Genomic DNA, 17,290 nt, shown 5'->3' with positions numbered 1-17,290 from the left:
TTAATGGAAAGGGCTGGAATGTGGGAGGAACAGATATTGAGCCCTTGTCCTACTCCCCTTCAGGACCACTCATCCCCTGCTCAGCATAATTAGCTGTATTTTTTCTTAATATCTTGAAAACAATAAACCCTCTATCATTCTGATGCAATACTTACAGCCAATAGGTCACCTTATAAAGATGCCCTTTTCTGATCTGGCATTCCTGCCCAAGTAATAATCCCTATAGCCAACAGATTCTTTATTAGGATTATTTGACTAGTCAGAGGGTGGTATATATTTCTACTTTTCCCAGAAAATGGAACACTCTCTTCCTTTCCTCTGGCAGTCATCATCTGGTTCATTGAGAGTTTTACATCAAACACTTTGATCCAGCATGATCAGAGAAATGACTCTGAGGCTGTTTAAATGAAAATGAGTTATCAGAAGGCAATACTGTGCTTGCTTATGTTCTTTCCACTACTTACCCTACAAAAATTTCAAACCACATATGAGGCATGAACAAAACATATGGTGAATTCCTACTTTTAAAAAATTATTACAGTAAGAGACACATTGGCATTAACTGCCCTCTCAAAATACTTCCTCTTCCTCTGTATACACTTGTCTCATTATTCCGGCCACTTTCTTCATAAGGTAGTGATGGAATTCCTCTTTGGTGTCCTTGTTTGCATCATTGCTGTTGCCTTGATGTCCTGAACTGATTCGAAACATTGACCTTTCATGGTCGTTTGACTGTGGGAAAGAGCCAGAAATCACATGGTTTCAGAACCAGTGAGTAGAATGGATGAGAACACACTACAATGTTTTTTAAAGACAAAAAAATATAAAAACAATGATACAAAATTTCAAAACAAGATAGTAGGAGAGTAACAATTGTTAATACATTGCATACTATTATCTTCCAAAGAGTTGTTCAGATTACAAGATATAGTCATAAAAATTGATCAAATGATATAAGCACAAACTTTTCAATGAACTAATAGAAGTTAGTAATATAACTACTTTAACTACCGTATATAGATATATATTTTTCCTTTTCCCTTCCTTCTTTTCTCCTTTCTTCCATGCATTTCTTTCTCCTTTTAAATAGTTTCTTCCCATGTCCCAGTAGCTATTGTACATTTTGGATCTTATTTACTTTTTCAGCTTCTTACACTAGGGAGACAATACAATGTTTACACATGAAAAATGATTTATTTCACTTATGAGTATGGTCTCAAGTTGCATCCATTTACCTATAAGAGTCTCAGGTTTATCTGTCTTTTTAGCTGAGTAGTACTTTATTGTACAAAAAGAACAGATCGTTTTTATACATTCCTCAATTAATGGGTATTTGGTTTCTTTCCAAGATTTTGCTATGACAAATTATGCTGCTATAAACATGGGTGCACATATGGTTGTGGTATAATGTTTTTAATTCTCTTGGGAAAATACCCAGAAAAGGAATAGCTGGGTTGAATGGGGCCTCTAATCCTAGTTTTTTGAGCAATCTCCACACTGATTTCCACAGTGGTTGCACCAGTCTACATTGCCACCCACAGTGGAGAAGGGTTCCCTTTCCTTCACAGCCCTCCAGCATTTGTTACTGGTTGATTACTTGATGATCACCATTCTTTCTGGGGTCAGATGGAATCTCAGTGTTGTTTTAATTTGGATCTCTTGAATGACCAATGATGCTGAACGTTTTTTCACATATTTATTTCCTATCTGTATTTCTTCATCTGAGCAGTGCATATTCATCTCAGATGCCCATTTTTGGATTGGGTCTTTGAAGTTAGGGGAGGGTCTAATTTTTTCCAATTCTTTATATGTTCTAGATATAAATCCTTGGCCTGAGGGACAGTTGGCTAAGTGTTTTTCCCACTCTGTGAGTTGTCTTTTCACTCTGTCATCTTTTCACTCTGATTTCTTTTGATGTGCAAAACTTTTTAAAAAGATCCCAGTTGTTGATTCTTTGAAGTATTTTCAGGGCAGTTGGTGCGCCTTTGCACCAATCTTTGACAGAGTGAAAAGGGGGAACACTCCTTTGAAAATGTGGACTGATCTTCTTATCTAGCTTGCGGGGCTGGGATTTACAGTTAATGTTTGCTCTTTCTCACTACTATTCTGCATTTTTCTAACATTTTGTCTTGCCCAATCTATAGATTGGGTGATCCAATAGTGCTTGTATTTTCTTTAGTTCTTGTAGTGATAGAAGAGCAGGAATTATTTTCTTTTTCCCCATAGTTACTAGAGGAGAACTTTTAGGATGCTGAACAATATTATGTGACATCAAGATCTGTTTAGCCTTGTGATCTTCAGTGTGCAGTAGAGTCCACCATAAAGTGCAGAAACATGAATTTCTGGTCCCCATTCCCTAAACTTGTCATGCAGGACATTTGGGATATGGTTGGAGGATTTGTGTTTCTAGCAAGCTTCTGAGTGGTACTGGTGAAGTTAAGCTGTGCACTGCAAATTAAAAAACCACACTTTTCCCTCATATGTGTCTAGAACTGAAGGTGAAAGATGAATTCTGGGAAGACAAATTCTTTCCGGGGTAAAGTTGGGGGAAACTAATGCTTTGGGTTATTTGTTTTGCTTCTGGTAGTTGACTGCTACACAGAGAGAAGAGAGGCTGGTGCTGATAAATCTACGGAAAATGACTTGTCCCTGTGAATACATGTGACCAAGTATGGTTTGCACATTTTACTTTGAATCTAACTTCAGGTGTCACTTTCCTTGTTCCTTTGCCAGTAGGAATCACCATACCTGTAAATGTCCTCTAAGGATGGTTGACTGCATACTTCTGTGTCTCGCTTTTGAGAGCTTGGGCTCCCTAGTAAGGTTGTGGTTATGTGGGGCAAGTTGAGAAGCATCCTGAAATGGGAAGGATTTTCCTTCTGCCTGGACTGTGTTTGCCTCAGCAAACTCCCAGATCCCTTTAGGACAGGTTCAGAATCTTCTCTACAAGTCCTTTGCAATCCTTCTAGGATTGTTATTTGCTTCTATGTGTCAGAAAAGACCTACACCTTCTACAGCACTAATCAGAGGATGCTGTAATGAGTTTGTCTAATGATTTGTCACCTCTATATTAGAATAGTAAGTCCTTGAAAGACAGCATGTGTATGTATACACATAGATGCCATCTTCTTTTCTTACAGCCCATGGATGTTGACTAAATGAATGAATGCGCCCCGCTTCCTTGCACTTGGCCACTCTGCTGCAGTCATATAAACCCCGTGCTGCTGTCTGGGCATCAGGGCCTTCCAGGTGGGCTCTGTACATCTGCTTCCTCTGAGTCTTTCTCAGCCCATTGCCTGGCTCCAAACTGGATAGGTTACCACAATTTTAAAAATAATGAAACAATGGTTTGCATTTGCTTCTGGGAAATGAGAGGGTACCATCTACGGGAGCTTTCACTTTTATGCACCCGTTGCAGAGGCCAAAAAGAAAAAGGCTGCTGATAATACAGAGTTGGGCTGTGTGTTCGGAAGATGGATGAAAGTGCTTGTTCTTGACTATAAAAGTCTACTCTAATTGACATGATTATGGCCTTTGAAAGATCAAAGAGTCATCTTTCTACTTTCTTCAGGAATCATGACTGCTGTTAATAAACCACACTGACTTTTTCTTGGGTAAAATGAAGGACTTTTAACCTTATCCTTATTCTAACCACAGAGCTTTCTATTGGGTCTCGAGTTGATATAATCACAGGTCTTCTGTGAGAGCCTTCGTGGATGGGAGTGGGATTAGGTAGGATGTAAATATTTCTGTGAGGGTGGCAGTGAAGGTTTACAATCTCTCCACCCGCGGATGGCAGGTTCCCTCTTGAAAGAGGCCAGATAGTAAATATTTTAGGTTTTGTGAACCATATGACCTCTGCCTCAGCTTCTCCGCTGTGCTCTCATGAAGAAGCAGTCTTAGGTAATACAGAGCTGAGTAAACAGGCTTGTGGTTCCATAAAACCAAGAGATGGAAGGAGAGGGGAAAGGAAGGAGAAAGCGGAAGAAAAAAGAACGAAGATGTACATTTACCAGCTCCCCTTATGAATGTAGTCATTATGTACTGCAAACATATACTCATGTCTGCTGGAATACTTAAATATGTAAATAGGATTGGCTTGCTCTGCGGCCCAGGTTCAGGCTCCATTCCCAAGAGCCAAGATGAGTTATTGCCCTTAAAAGTTCCCCTAGAGAGAGTTGCTCTTGCTTGGTTGAGATGGGCTGGTCACTTGTACCAGTTTGTCAAAGCCAGTTGCATCTGCAGAACCCTAGCTTGTGGAGCCATTGTGAGGAATCCAAGACGAACAAATCTACGTGTCCCACTCACTGCATTTATCTTTTCAGGCAACAGTGGGGAAACTGTTGGGTGCATGACAGTACCTTGGACTGCGACTGAGCTAAATCCTTTCTCACAAGAAGACTGGAATTCAAGGAAAGTGGACACTGGCCACAAAAATTGAGCATGCTTGAGCATGTATTTTCCTGTTTCACTTAATACAAGGGGTAGTTCCTCAGTCTTTTGTCACTTTATTTAGATTTCTCTTCAGACAGAGAATGGTTTAGTCGTATCTGTTTGAGAGTTCCTGGTTGCTGTGACATTTATATTTCTCATCATGTTAACAGGTTGCTTGCTCTGTGGCTTTTAAATCACTTTCTCTTACCCTGGATTGATGAGTCACATTACTGGGTTCATGATGGCTGTGCTCACAAAACCGGATTGTAAGACTTCAAAGGCAGGTGCCGGAGGTGGACCGTGGTGAGTCTGCTAGGGTAAACAACTACTTTGGAATTTCTAAGGAGCTAGCCATGGGGTCTCTTGGATTTTATTAAGAAATGTAGTAATATTTTTAAAATCCTCTTTCAAATAGACTTCTCTACAAAATAAAATGACGACCTGTCCTGGAGGTTTCATTCTAGACCATAAAACTTGTCTTTATGACTTTATTGGGACTCCTTTTGGTATACATCACAAAAAGTCATTTTTCTTTTAAAAACAAAATGATAGCACTCTTTAAAAAATGAACTCGTATGCAGAACATCTTTACATGAAAGAGTAAAAGAAGCTGCTCTTCTGAAGCTTGGCTTAGACCTAGTATAACTTGTAACCTGCTTTAAATCAAAATCACTTTACAAAATCACTTGTAACCTGCTTTAAATGTCAGAGTGATGAGGACATAACGCTTTTATTCAAAACTTCTACAATGCCTAAACATCAGATCTCTGCAGAATACAGAGATAGAACCAGCCTAGTTGCCTTTATTCTGAATTAATGCCACACATTATGAAATGTTCACATAATATTCTATACTGGGCATTTTAAAGTGAGTGATATTTAAGCAATATGATGAGAATAATCTGTCTTCCTGTGATTCCCCCACCTCACTGACACTCCTTCTTGGAGGATCTGATCTCAGAGCCCATCTTGTTTTCTCTGCCCTGGATTTTCATTTCTTTTTCTCTCTGATGATGGTCTTACAACTGTATGTTGTAATTTTTTCTAGCAGTACAATGTCATCTCATCATTGATTTCTATAATTTATATCAAATACTATTTTCTATACTGAATAAGATAACTTTTAAGAGTGGCAGATGACATATATGACCTTAAAAGGGTTGTACAAAGGAAACTATGAACCTAGTACAGTTTATTTTCTTCCTGTAGAGCTGGGACCAAACTGCAATGCATGTCAGAGACAGGGACACCATTGCTACCAGCCCTGGCTGACTGTCTCAAATTCTCTTACATTTAAACACATTCCCCAGACTAAGAGAAAGAGAGAGATATTACAAGGAACTGGGTGGTTTTGCTTGTTAAAAATTAGCTTTTGGGAAGAAATAGCAGGAGTGACCCTTATGGTACAGAATTAATAATCTGAAAACAGGTTCTAGTCCTTAAAATTCATTTGTGAGGTAACTGCTTAACTGTTTATTTCTTTCAAGGAACACATGTGTGCTTGACTTTAACAGCAAGGAAATACATGTCTCATTTTTGCCTTGCTTTGTAGATTTCTTTTTACATGTCACTTCTTGAGAAAGGTGCACTATCTGTCCAGTCCATTATATTAAATAGTTTCTTTTCTAGTTACTCTAACTTGCATTGTTTGCTAGGGCTGCTATAACAAAGCACCGTCAACTGGGAAGCCCAGAAACAGAAAACTTCATTGTCTCCATTTTCACAGGGTAGAAAGCTTAGATCAAGATGTCAGCAGGGCTGCGTTCCTGCTGTGGCTCTGGGGGAAGTCTCCTTCCTGATCTGTCCCACCTTCTGATGGTGGGTGGAAATTCCTGGCTGTTCTGCGGTAATTTTGATTTCTATCTTCATAAAGCCATCATCCTTAGTGTGCTTGCATGTTCACCAGATCTTCTTTTTTATTTTAAAGAGAGTAAAAAAAACACAATAACATCTTCTTCATTGTTCTACAGTGGATTATAGTGGATGTATTTATTTTTTCTTAACCAATTACATCTACACTTTAGTTTTAAGTAAAATCATATTTTAAGGTCTCAGATAGACATGCATTTTAGGAGGACACTATTCAGTCTACAACTCTTAACATAGCTCATCTTGGCTTTGCAGTAGCTGTCACTGTCTGGAATTATTTAAGTACTGAATATTTTCTTTGTGCACAGTTTGAGCTTTTCTACCATTCTCCCTGCTATGATGCACTACAATATATTTCATGAGAACTGAGACTTTTTCTATCTCATTCCGTGCTATCAGCCTGTCTTGTAGAAGGAAATTGGAAATATTTGTGTTTATTGAATTATTTTAGCGACTTAGGCCCCTATTTTAATAGCTTGTTCCTGCTACAGTGTGATCTTCCTTTTGTTAAAATGGTTTTAGAGTTTTCTTATTTATCTGCAACTATCTCAAATTTTTGTTGTGGGCGAAGTGGTGAAAAAGAAGATATGAAGAAATAAAAGACTGTTATATAGAACCACAGTGTATTTTCCCTGATAAATACTGAGAGGAGCATTGATTAGACTCTTAGGCCATCTTTTAAAGTTAAAAGCTTATAAATCTGAAGTAGAGTAAAAATATTATGCATGGGAAATGACAAAGAATGAAACACAAGAACAGAATTTGCAATTAGCTCCAGAGTAGGACCATAGAGTACCTGGCGTGTGGTAGGAGGCCCATTAATGTCTGCTAAATGGATTTGAATATAAAAATAGCAGAGATCTTTCATGTACTTGACCACTATAGGCCAACCATCCTTTCTCCCTAAAGCGGAGGTAATAAGGAGCTACAGTGGAGCTAGGATGGGTTCTGAAGTTTTTGCCTTTTTCTACTCATGGTCCTCTACTATTCCACATCCCCTGGGAAAACACTTAGCATCTTCCATCACTTCTCGGCCTTTTGGCTAAGAGCAAGTGTAGCATCTCCCAGGGAGGTTTTTAAGTGGGATTGTTTTAACCAGTCTCCCACTTCAGCCTAAGATTTCTAATCACATTTTTACCTGAATTCCTTGGCATTGTGCTCAGCCTATCACGCAGCTAAGTACCTGAGCCTGAAGATTTAGAGAGCCCTTCCTGGTCCTCACTGTGGAAGTGTATATTTGTAATTCCATGGAAAAGCTATTGGAATTCTAGTGAGTTAATTCCAATCTACCACTTCCAGTGCAACCCATGGTGAGAGTAGAGACACTAAGGCATATTTGTAGTTATGGGGAGCCAGGGAGCCCTAAATCCAGCCATGATGACGGCTAACCAGAACAAAGCCCTCAACCAAGGCCGAACCCAGGTTTTACTACTGTGTGAAGAAAGGAGTGACTTGAGGATGAGTGACTATGAGAATGACTGAAAGTAGGTGAGTTGGGCTAGGTAGGAGGCCTGAAATCACCTCTGCAATGCGCAGGAAGAGTAATCTGCATAACACAATTGAGATAGTGTGTGATCAGCTTCAGCTCTGATGTGTAATGTTTTATGCCCTGGGAAGCCATAGCCTCTCATCTTTAGGCTCAATCTCAGCCAGTAGGCATGGAGCATGGCTCTCCATCCCACCTTGCCTGGGCTCACACATGTTTTATTTGGGAGCTATAGGAGTCTGGGGAAAACACTCCCTGTCGTCTTTGCTTCGAAGGCTACATATCAGCACCTTGGCTGGACCAATTTGCATTGCTTAAAACCGTTTGAAGGGATAAGGAAAAGTCCTTGTGAGCTCTGCACATGTCAATACGTAGAAGTAAGGCCAGGTACAGTCAAAATGGGGAGAATTGCTCCTCTTTCAAGGAGAGTCACCCAGGTGGTCCTCCACAGATGATGTCACTTTGATACACTTATTTAAAAATGAGTCTGGGATGAAAAAATCAGGAAAATGAGAGGGAGAATGTGAGACAGGACAATAACCAGAACATTTTTTCTATGCTATATCCAGTTAGAGACCACTAGAGGGATACACAGTAGAGAGTATTCTAGAATGACCGTCAGCTTGGCAGCAGGTTCTTTGCTTAATTCCATTCCAGTTATATGTCGTGTCTTCTTTGAAATGGTTTAGGAGCAATTAGCTACGGAATGGGTAAAATACTAGAGTTGCATAATGCCCCGACCCCCTTGCAGCAGGGCCTGTGATTGATTGGCAGTGCACTGAGTTCACCTTAGAAGTTCACAAAAACTTTTTTGGGGGGTCTGAAAGTTGTGCTGACAGTTCCATCACCTTTTTCAAGGAAAAGTCATATCGGAAACTAGGCTGCTAACCTTTCTCTTTATGACCACTGGCCGAACGCGCTGACATTTACTGTTCCAAGCAGAAAGAAGCATGTCCTGTGGACCTTGAAGACAGTCAGTGAAATTCTGGAGTGCCTGTGAGCGCTGAGATTCGGCCTCATCAGAGGAATAAGCAATCTTCACTTGTTTTCTTGTGTGTCATGTATAAACAAGCAAACAAATCCAGTAATTCGGCTCATTAGTCAGAATCCTTGCTAATGGCAAGATTGGGAGGGGCATTGAGTTTCTTTCTGAGCATGGTAGTGGCTTGTTAAAAGATATTTCTTCTCTTCTTGTTGAATTTATTACTGAAGGGAACATGAGCTGTTTTAATGGCTAAATCCTGAGTTCTTTAGGAATTTAGGACAAAGTTTATTTCTGGTTCCCATCACTGTCCAGTGTGTTTGATGCTGGACAATTGACCTTCTATTGTTCATTGAAGGACCCTACTACTTCTAGCTTGTGAGTCATTCTTACAGGCCCTCCAAACCTCCTCCATTTGGAGGACAGATGGAGAGAAAGAATGAAATGTTACATGTGGCTGGACTCTGCAGAGCAAGCCTGGAAGTGGCTTACCTCACCACTACCCATATTCCCTTGGGTAAAACTCAATGCCCTGCTCACTCTGGAGTCTAGCCAAGTGCCCGGGAAAGAGAGGCAGTAGGTGAGGTCACACCTGGCTCATCTCGGTCACTAAGGACAAGTTTAGAGACATTGCCTTTCCCACAGCAGGACAGCCGAAGAGGATGGCAGACTTGGCCTTACATTAGCTTCCTAGTGGGCTCAGCATGGAGGTCTGCAACTACTCTGCAGCCTTTGGCCCATGAGTGTATGCAACATAGTCACCTACAGAAACCCAGGGCAGGGCTGGCGATTTAGCTCAGCAGCACAGCGCCTGTCTTGGAAGCGCAAGGTCGTGAGTTCGATTCCCTGTACCAGAAAAAAACACACAAAACAAAACAAAACAAAAAACCCAGGGCAGTTCTCAATTCCCTGCACATTCCTGGGTCTAATGCCAGTCACTTCTTAAGAAACTGCAACCCAGAGAAGCAAAGTATCTACTGCAGACCACACAGCTAGTTGTGGCGAAGTTTCTAAAAGTAGTGTTAGTATTGAGACAATATTGAATTTGCCACTCTTCTTTTTTTTCTTTTTGTGGGTGTGTAAACACACACACACACACACACACACACACGTACTAGCCTATATAGACACATACACACCTGTGCATATATATGCATATGCACATACTTCTATATATTGTCTACAGATATATTTAAATAATAGTACAACCCAAAGATCTTAATTACTAAAATTATCTTTCTATAAATCACTGTTTTGACATTACAGTTAAGAACAGTTGAATCAGACAACCAATAAAAATGGTCTGTTTGGTTAGCCCCTGGACTAAATAATATAAACCCAACCCAAACTGTTTTTAAAAAGTGAAAAAACATATTTCTAAATTATTTATTAACAAACGCTCCTATATAGTACCTATTATGTGCTAGAAACAAAGAGCCCTAAAATTATTCACTTACTCAATGCTTGTAATACCCCTCAGGGGTTATATATGCCCTGTTACAGATGAGAAATTGAGGAAGAGAGAGGATTAGTTGACCTACCTGTGGTCAGGTAAGTGGTCAGTGGTAGATCCAGGAAGTGAACTCTGGAAGCAGCTCCTTAGCTAGTTTTCCCAGGAAACACTATCGAGCCTTGTATCAGATCATATGGAGGCAGAGCACTTATCAGAATAGGTTGATTTTGTCTCAGGTGCATAGGCTGTTTCTGTATTTTGTCTCATCTCTGCTTTACCCTATGGTATTAAAACAAATGATCTAGCAGTAAGACTTGGTTCATCCACTTCTTTATGCAGGTCCAATGTGGGGAAAGAGTAGCTGATTTTTTTCTCATTTGTGAGTCTACCTTTCCTGATGTATCTTTGGCCCAACTTGTCCAAACTGCCTCCAACCCCTGAAAAGCTTGTGGCAAGGAAAAGGCTTAAGCTAACTGGCTTGGCTTCAGGTCAGTCATTTTGTGTGAGAAGATGATAAGGACCATTATAGTCTAATGTAGATGCCAACAGTTCTAGGCACAAGCCTTACCCTAATGCACTGGTTCATCCAGGGGATGCGTGGTAGTCTATGCTATTTAATCATGGGGATGTTGGAGCATATATGTTTTCTCATTTCCCAAGTACTAGCTAGGATCAGTTTTATGATTCCTGTTTCTTAAATTAAGAAGCAAAAGCTTAAGATGGATGAGTGCTTCCCAAATCCACACAACTAGATAGTGCCACAGGCGGGCAGACGCCCATCCCTCTTAACTTGTTGTCTAATCATCTATCAACACATTCTCCTACTTTAAAAAGGCATAAAGACACACATTAAAGAAATCCTTGGACAGAGCAGGTATCTGGGTCATTTTACTTTGATTTTATTTATTGTATAATCTCTATGGCAGGGGCTTAAGCATTTTGTGTTTGTCTCAATCCTCCTGGGTACTTTCTAACTAGATTTTTGCCTCTTTACACTCAGCCTGTATGTTCTAGTTTTTGCTTTCCCTAAAGACTTGGGCTGTTAAAAATTCCAAATGCTGAAAGGCTTTTATTCATAAGGAAAAGTTTAGGAATATCAGAACAACAGTTAAATCTCTAAGACATGATACACTTCCTTGGAAGGAATTAAAACTTTTGGAACTTCTTTGTTTTATAAAAAGGATAAGAACAAGCATCAATCAACAGGAAACTTATTTAAAAATACATAAAACATATCCTGCTGGCTTCTGACAGTCTTAATTTTTCTTTTCTTTTGCTCTGTATGTTATATAAATAGTGTCTAAAACTTACCTCGCACACCATAAAATTAATTCATCTAGGAGAGTTAGCTATAATCATAAATGCGGTCAGAGGATGACTTTTAGAATTGTTAAGTAGGGAGGTGCTTGTATTTATGACTTAATGAAGCCAAGTATTAGCCACTATGGTGGTGAGGGTCCAGCATACTATTGACCCTGTTGTGACTCCCATGAAGTTATGGATTTTAAAGAAACCATAGAAACTGAGTCTGGAAATATCTGACAATGCCTGGTACAGTGTAGATACTGTATGAATTAACTTCATACATTCTAAGTAAATGAATCTCCAACTTTTTGAAATGATGCAAGTAAAACCCAAAAAGGGGGAAAAGACTTATTCAGGCGCACATGATTAACTGTGGCAGAGCCAAGACCAAGGCTCAACATTCTTTACTCTGAGTTTGGTGCTCATTTAGCAAGGTATGAGTTCACACCAGGATGCAAAACAAGCTATTTTAAAATACAGTAAATATCTATTGAACAGATTTGTAGAGTAATAAGCAAGATGCTTTTAACCTGGGTGAGTCTTTCATTGTGGAGTTTGGTTAGGCTGCATGAGGATCACAATATGATTAAGTTTAGGACTGGTGAGAGCAGTAAGCAAGGATTTCAAATATCCTAGTAGGCAACATGTTTGCTGATCCTTTCTGTTGAAGAGTTCTAGAATGTTCTCATAACAAATACACTATTTGTCTGGAAAAGAATCTGATAAAATCCTATCAGTGAAGACAGTGGTTTGGTAAAATCATTGTACTGCAGACAGAGTAAGCTGCATGGGGTAGACATTTTTAGTTCTCAGAAGAAAAAGAGAAAAGAGCTGCAATGTGCAAAGAGTGGGCAATTTAGGGAGCAGCTCTAGGAAGAGACACCCAGAGATGAAGCGGCACTGACAAGGCTGGGTGGATAAGAGAATCTGAAGACAGAAAGGTCCTGTATTTAGTGGTTCCCTTCTAATGTTTCTTCCTGCTGTGAAACTTTCTATGGAATTCCTGAGAATTACGTTTATTAGAGACTTTAGGATATATACAGTCAAAAAAATGGCCTATCATGCTAAGGAAATATGCAACAATTATGAAAATTTAACAGATAGTAGGTATCTAAAAGACAAGGCCATGTGCTGAAAAAACAAATCATTGAAGAGCAAACAAAACTCAGCAACAGCAACAAGCTGTATAACAAAAACAAAGATAGCAAAATATTCTTTCAATTTGAAAAGCATATTACACTTGCAATCTCTGGAAACAACAATTGATTTAATAATTACTCTATTAGCATTGTTAATTCCCTACCACTGTGTTTGTAACTCTGTAATGTCTGTACCGATCCTATGCTATTTTGTAAAATGTTGTAGGTCTGTTAGTATTTTCCTCCTTTAATTTCTAAAATAAAAAAAAAATAAAAATAATAATTACTCTATCCAAAAGGTACAATAGATATTGTGAAAGGGAAAGAAACTGCTCAAAAGGAAAGAACAACTGGGATGAGGGAAAAGAGAAAAAGGAAAAAAAAATATATATATGCATACGTACACACACATACATACACACACACACACACAGACAAGATAGCTAAGATAATTATACTACTAATCCCTATTAGTTCATTGAAAGGAACAGTTAATGTTTATATTGTTTGATCAGTTTTGCATGCCTGTTTCTGGTAATCTGAGCAACTACTTTGAAGATAACAATATTCAATATAATAACCATTTTAATTTCCTATCATCTTGTTTTGAAATTCTGCCACCATTTTTATTGTTTCTTTTCTCTTTAAAATAAATAAAAGTAAATGCTCTAAAATTGTCTCTAAAATTGTATTCCAGTGATCAATGTGTGGGCTCCATAATGATCCTTAAAAACCTGTGATTCATAGGCCCAATATTTACTAATGGCTTAAATTTTGTAAATAATACTATGTCAAAATAGGAAAAGACTAGAAAAGGATATGGCTGTAGTATATTCTAGGTGCAATGGGTTGGTTGGCCATGTCTTATTAAAATCACTTGACCCACCCTTATTGTTCCCCTTGTCCTTGGGAATCACCAGGCTGACAGTCATAGTAGGATCTACATGGGAAGGTCTGGCAAGAATTGTAAAAGATTGTGTTGTAAGACTTGCCTGTTTATAGCCACTTGATGACTATTCTTGTCTTCTCTCAGTGTTTGTGTCTTTTCCTCTTCAAACTGCAAATTAACTGTTGGAGTTCCTATCAGACAAGTTCTTTAGTTTCCAGGCCACCTTTATTTATCTTCCTTGCCCATGATTTTGTTTTAAAGAAATCTGTGAAATGGGGCTGGCTTTGTCTAATACCCAAGAAACCACGTGCTGATGGCTTGGCCCCCAGCCCCTGGTACTTTGGGCCTTTAGGAGGTGGGCCAAGGAGAAAGAAGTTCTGTCCTTGAGAATATATCCTAGAGGAGAACAAGAGGCACTGACTCTTCTTATTCCTTTCTTTCTGCCTTCCAGTCATCATGAGGTGAGCACCTTCCTTTACTGCATGCTTCCCTCCAGGGTCTACTGCCTCACCACAGCCCCAGAAGCAGTGGCGCTAACTGACCAGAGACTGAAACCCCCAAAACTATGAACAGAAACAAGGCTTTTCTCTTTTAAATTTGATTATCTCTGGTATATTTTTACAGTAACAGAAAACTGACTAGAGGCACTATATTTATCCATGAAAAATTGGTTACATTTTCCTCTTCCATCATAACTTTCTGCCCTAAGATGGATCTTTGAATATCATAAAGCAGGGAATACTCTAATATTCAGGAATGAATTGGTCTCTGAAATCAAGCCAGGGGGTCCAGAAGTGAAATAATCTCCATCCAGCTACCTGGCATAACAGCCAGATACAGAGTGTTGAAACATTTTAAGCGGGATGAACCCTCCCAATGACAACTTTTGGTGTCTTCAACGGAAGATACTGAGGAGTTTTGCATAGACGGGAAAACAATTTTTCAAGAAAATATGTTGGTCTCTCACTTTCTTGAACATAAATATTAACATTGGCAAAGAAATTCAGTTGTGAGAAATTTTTTACTACCACTTTTGCTACTCAAAAAAATGCCATGAGTATGTATACTTATCTTTGTGATTCATAGCATCTAAAATAACAGCCCGAGTACAGGCTGTGTCGTTCTTCTGAAAATACCAAAACACTTTCAAGTCTTTTATCTCAGTTGGCAGAACCTGGCTGAGAGCATGCTCATACTAGCAGATCTTAAGAATTGTTAATCAAATACTAATACATTTTACATGTATTCATATATCATTGTAAACATATGTAGCAGTTTTTTCCTCTCTGATGCAATGCTTAATGAATTCAAAGAAAAAACTCATGTGAGTAGTTGCCTATGAATATATGAAAATATCTGAAAGTAAAATAGATTCTGTTAAATGTCTGTCTCTGTGACTGACTCAGCATCATACACCATTCTGGAGATAATACTTACGTAAGCTGGAACTTTCAAAATAGGGCATGTACGCTAAATGCACTCCATTGCAGGAATCTAACGATTAAGTTCATAACGTAAATTTATGACATTGTCTTTGTCTTGGAGGTCAAAGAGGTGGCAGATGCCTAGACCAGTGAAGCAACCCAAAACAGTCCAAAATAAAAGAGGGTCTGAGACACTGATAAAGAGAAATTTCTTGTTTACTTTAAGCATACACTTCAGGCATATGTGGATAACATATATTAATAACAAATACCCCTTGACTGGCGATGTTTTTCCCTGGGGACAGATTCAGTATGGGGTGATGACCAAGATGAAGGTGTGGAGATCATTGTCATCCACCACATCTGCAAGTACAGCCACTGCAGGATGCACCACCAGAGGGATCCAAATGCCCCCTTACCCTGAACTTTCATCCTCAAATCCTATTTGGTCCAGATTGGCAATATATTGCAATGTTGCAAGTGCTGGCTTCTGACCAGGGTATGCAGTTCACCAAGTTGAAAGTCATCAAGGCCAAGCACCAAGAGACATTCCAGAAATTGTAAGATTGGGTGTCCCTCATCATATATACTTTCTTTCCCAACATTAGTTAATAAAAGCTTAGAAATAACAAAGCTTAATAATCACATTTACTTGACACCTGCTTCTAATATTTGCATATTAATAGGCATAGTTTTCATGTAGACATTGAGAATTTTAGTCCTCTTTGGTTGGAGAAATTTATGTGAAATCACCAGCTGAGCCCATGAGAAACAGAGCTAAGCATTTCATATGAATAGATGACCCCTTGCTGTTTTGTAGTTTAAAGGTGAAGAAAACAGGCCTATAACATTAAGAGGAGTCCTTTTTAAAAAAGGATTAAAACAGATATGACAGAGGGTCTCTAGTTTCCCTTGCTTTTGACTCTTACCTTTCTCTACCTGAGCCCAGTTACACAGACACATATCCTTCAGTTGTTCTTTTATTCTAAGTCTCACGCCCTGCTTTGACTTGAAGAATATCTGGTCTCCTTAGTCTCTGATGTGCATCAACTTAATAATGTTTGTATCTGAGCTATTTCAAGTGTTTTCTTTTGACACATCAAAATAGAATCTAGCTTAGAAGAAATCAGTCTCATATGTATGTCCTCTTGGAAATCTTGCCCCACTTCTAAGGATTAGATAGATGCTTGCCTGTGTCCTCTTCCAGCCCATTCAAAATCTCCTTTATTATGACATTTAGTATGGGATAGCCCTGGCCTCTGTATTATTTTATTTATTTATTTATTTATTTATTTATTTATTTATTTATTTATTTTGGTTTTTCTCCGGTACCGCTCTGTATTATTTTAAAAAGAACACAAATGTCTTGAGGACAAAGGATTTGTGTTAGCGCATAGGAAACCATGGTATATTTCCCAAATGAATGACTTACTAAGCTGAGTCATGTAGATATAAAGGGAAAATATTTTCCTATTAAGCTTGCAGGTTTAAAAGTTTAACTGTGCTTCTTAGCCCGGCTAGAGATCAGCATTAACTATGTCCAAAGAACTTGTATATAGAGAAATAAGATATCTAAAGGGCTGATTGCACCAATATCACTGATTAGCACTAATATCCCAGGAAAACTCTCCAAGTGTTATTTCTATAATTTAATTGCCACCAAGGACAAGTTATTTGCTATTGTTCTATTTTAGCAAATTGCTGCTGGACATTAAACTTGGCAGTAACTGCCTCATTTTGGGGTTGCATCTACCCCCATCTGCCCCACCTTCTTCCTATGGGTTGTGTTGTAGTTTTAAAGATAATGCGTGTTTTAAAGTTTCTGCACAGACTCAGTAGTAATCACTTGATAAGTGGTGGTTTCTCTGGATGAATAATGCTATCACTTCCTAGACTGGATTTTTTTTGAAGAGCCAAATCTCTAAAATGGAACACGATATCCTTGTGAATGAAGTCTTCTTTTAAAAAAAATCATTCTGCTTCTAATAAGCTTTATTAGTGCTTGTTTTTTTCTTCTTTTTCTTTTTTAACTGTTATTAGTACATGTTTGCAGTACATAATAACATTCACTGTAGAGAACTAGTATATGCACTTAAAACCTTTGAATTTTTTCCCCTTCCCCCTATCACCTCCTCTTACTTTTAGCATTAGATTCATGTATTTATCTTATAGGACATTATAAAGTTAACTATCATATACACAGATTGAAAACCAACCTCATAGGCCAAAGAACATATAAAACAAGATCTATTTTATTAAGCTTAACTAAGAATATGCTTCTCCTCCTCCTCCTCCTCCTCCTCCTCCTC

This window comes from Chinchilla lanigera, unplaced genomic scaffold (genome assembly GCF_000276665.1).
Source record: "Chinchilla lanigera isolate Chin_1 unplaced genomic scaffold, ChiLan1.0 scaffold00030, whole genome shotgun sequence".
In the NCBI taxonomy this organism is placed as follows: Eukaryota; Metazoa; Chordata; class Mammalia; order Rodentia; family Chinchillidae; genus Chinchilla; species Chinchilla lanigera.
The sequence above is the reverse complement of the archived record's forward strand: the minus strand, read 5'-3'. Positions refer to the sequence as shown.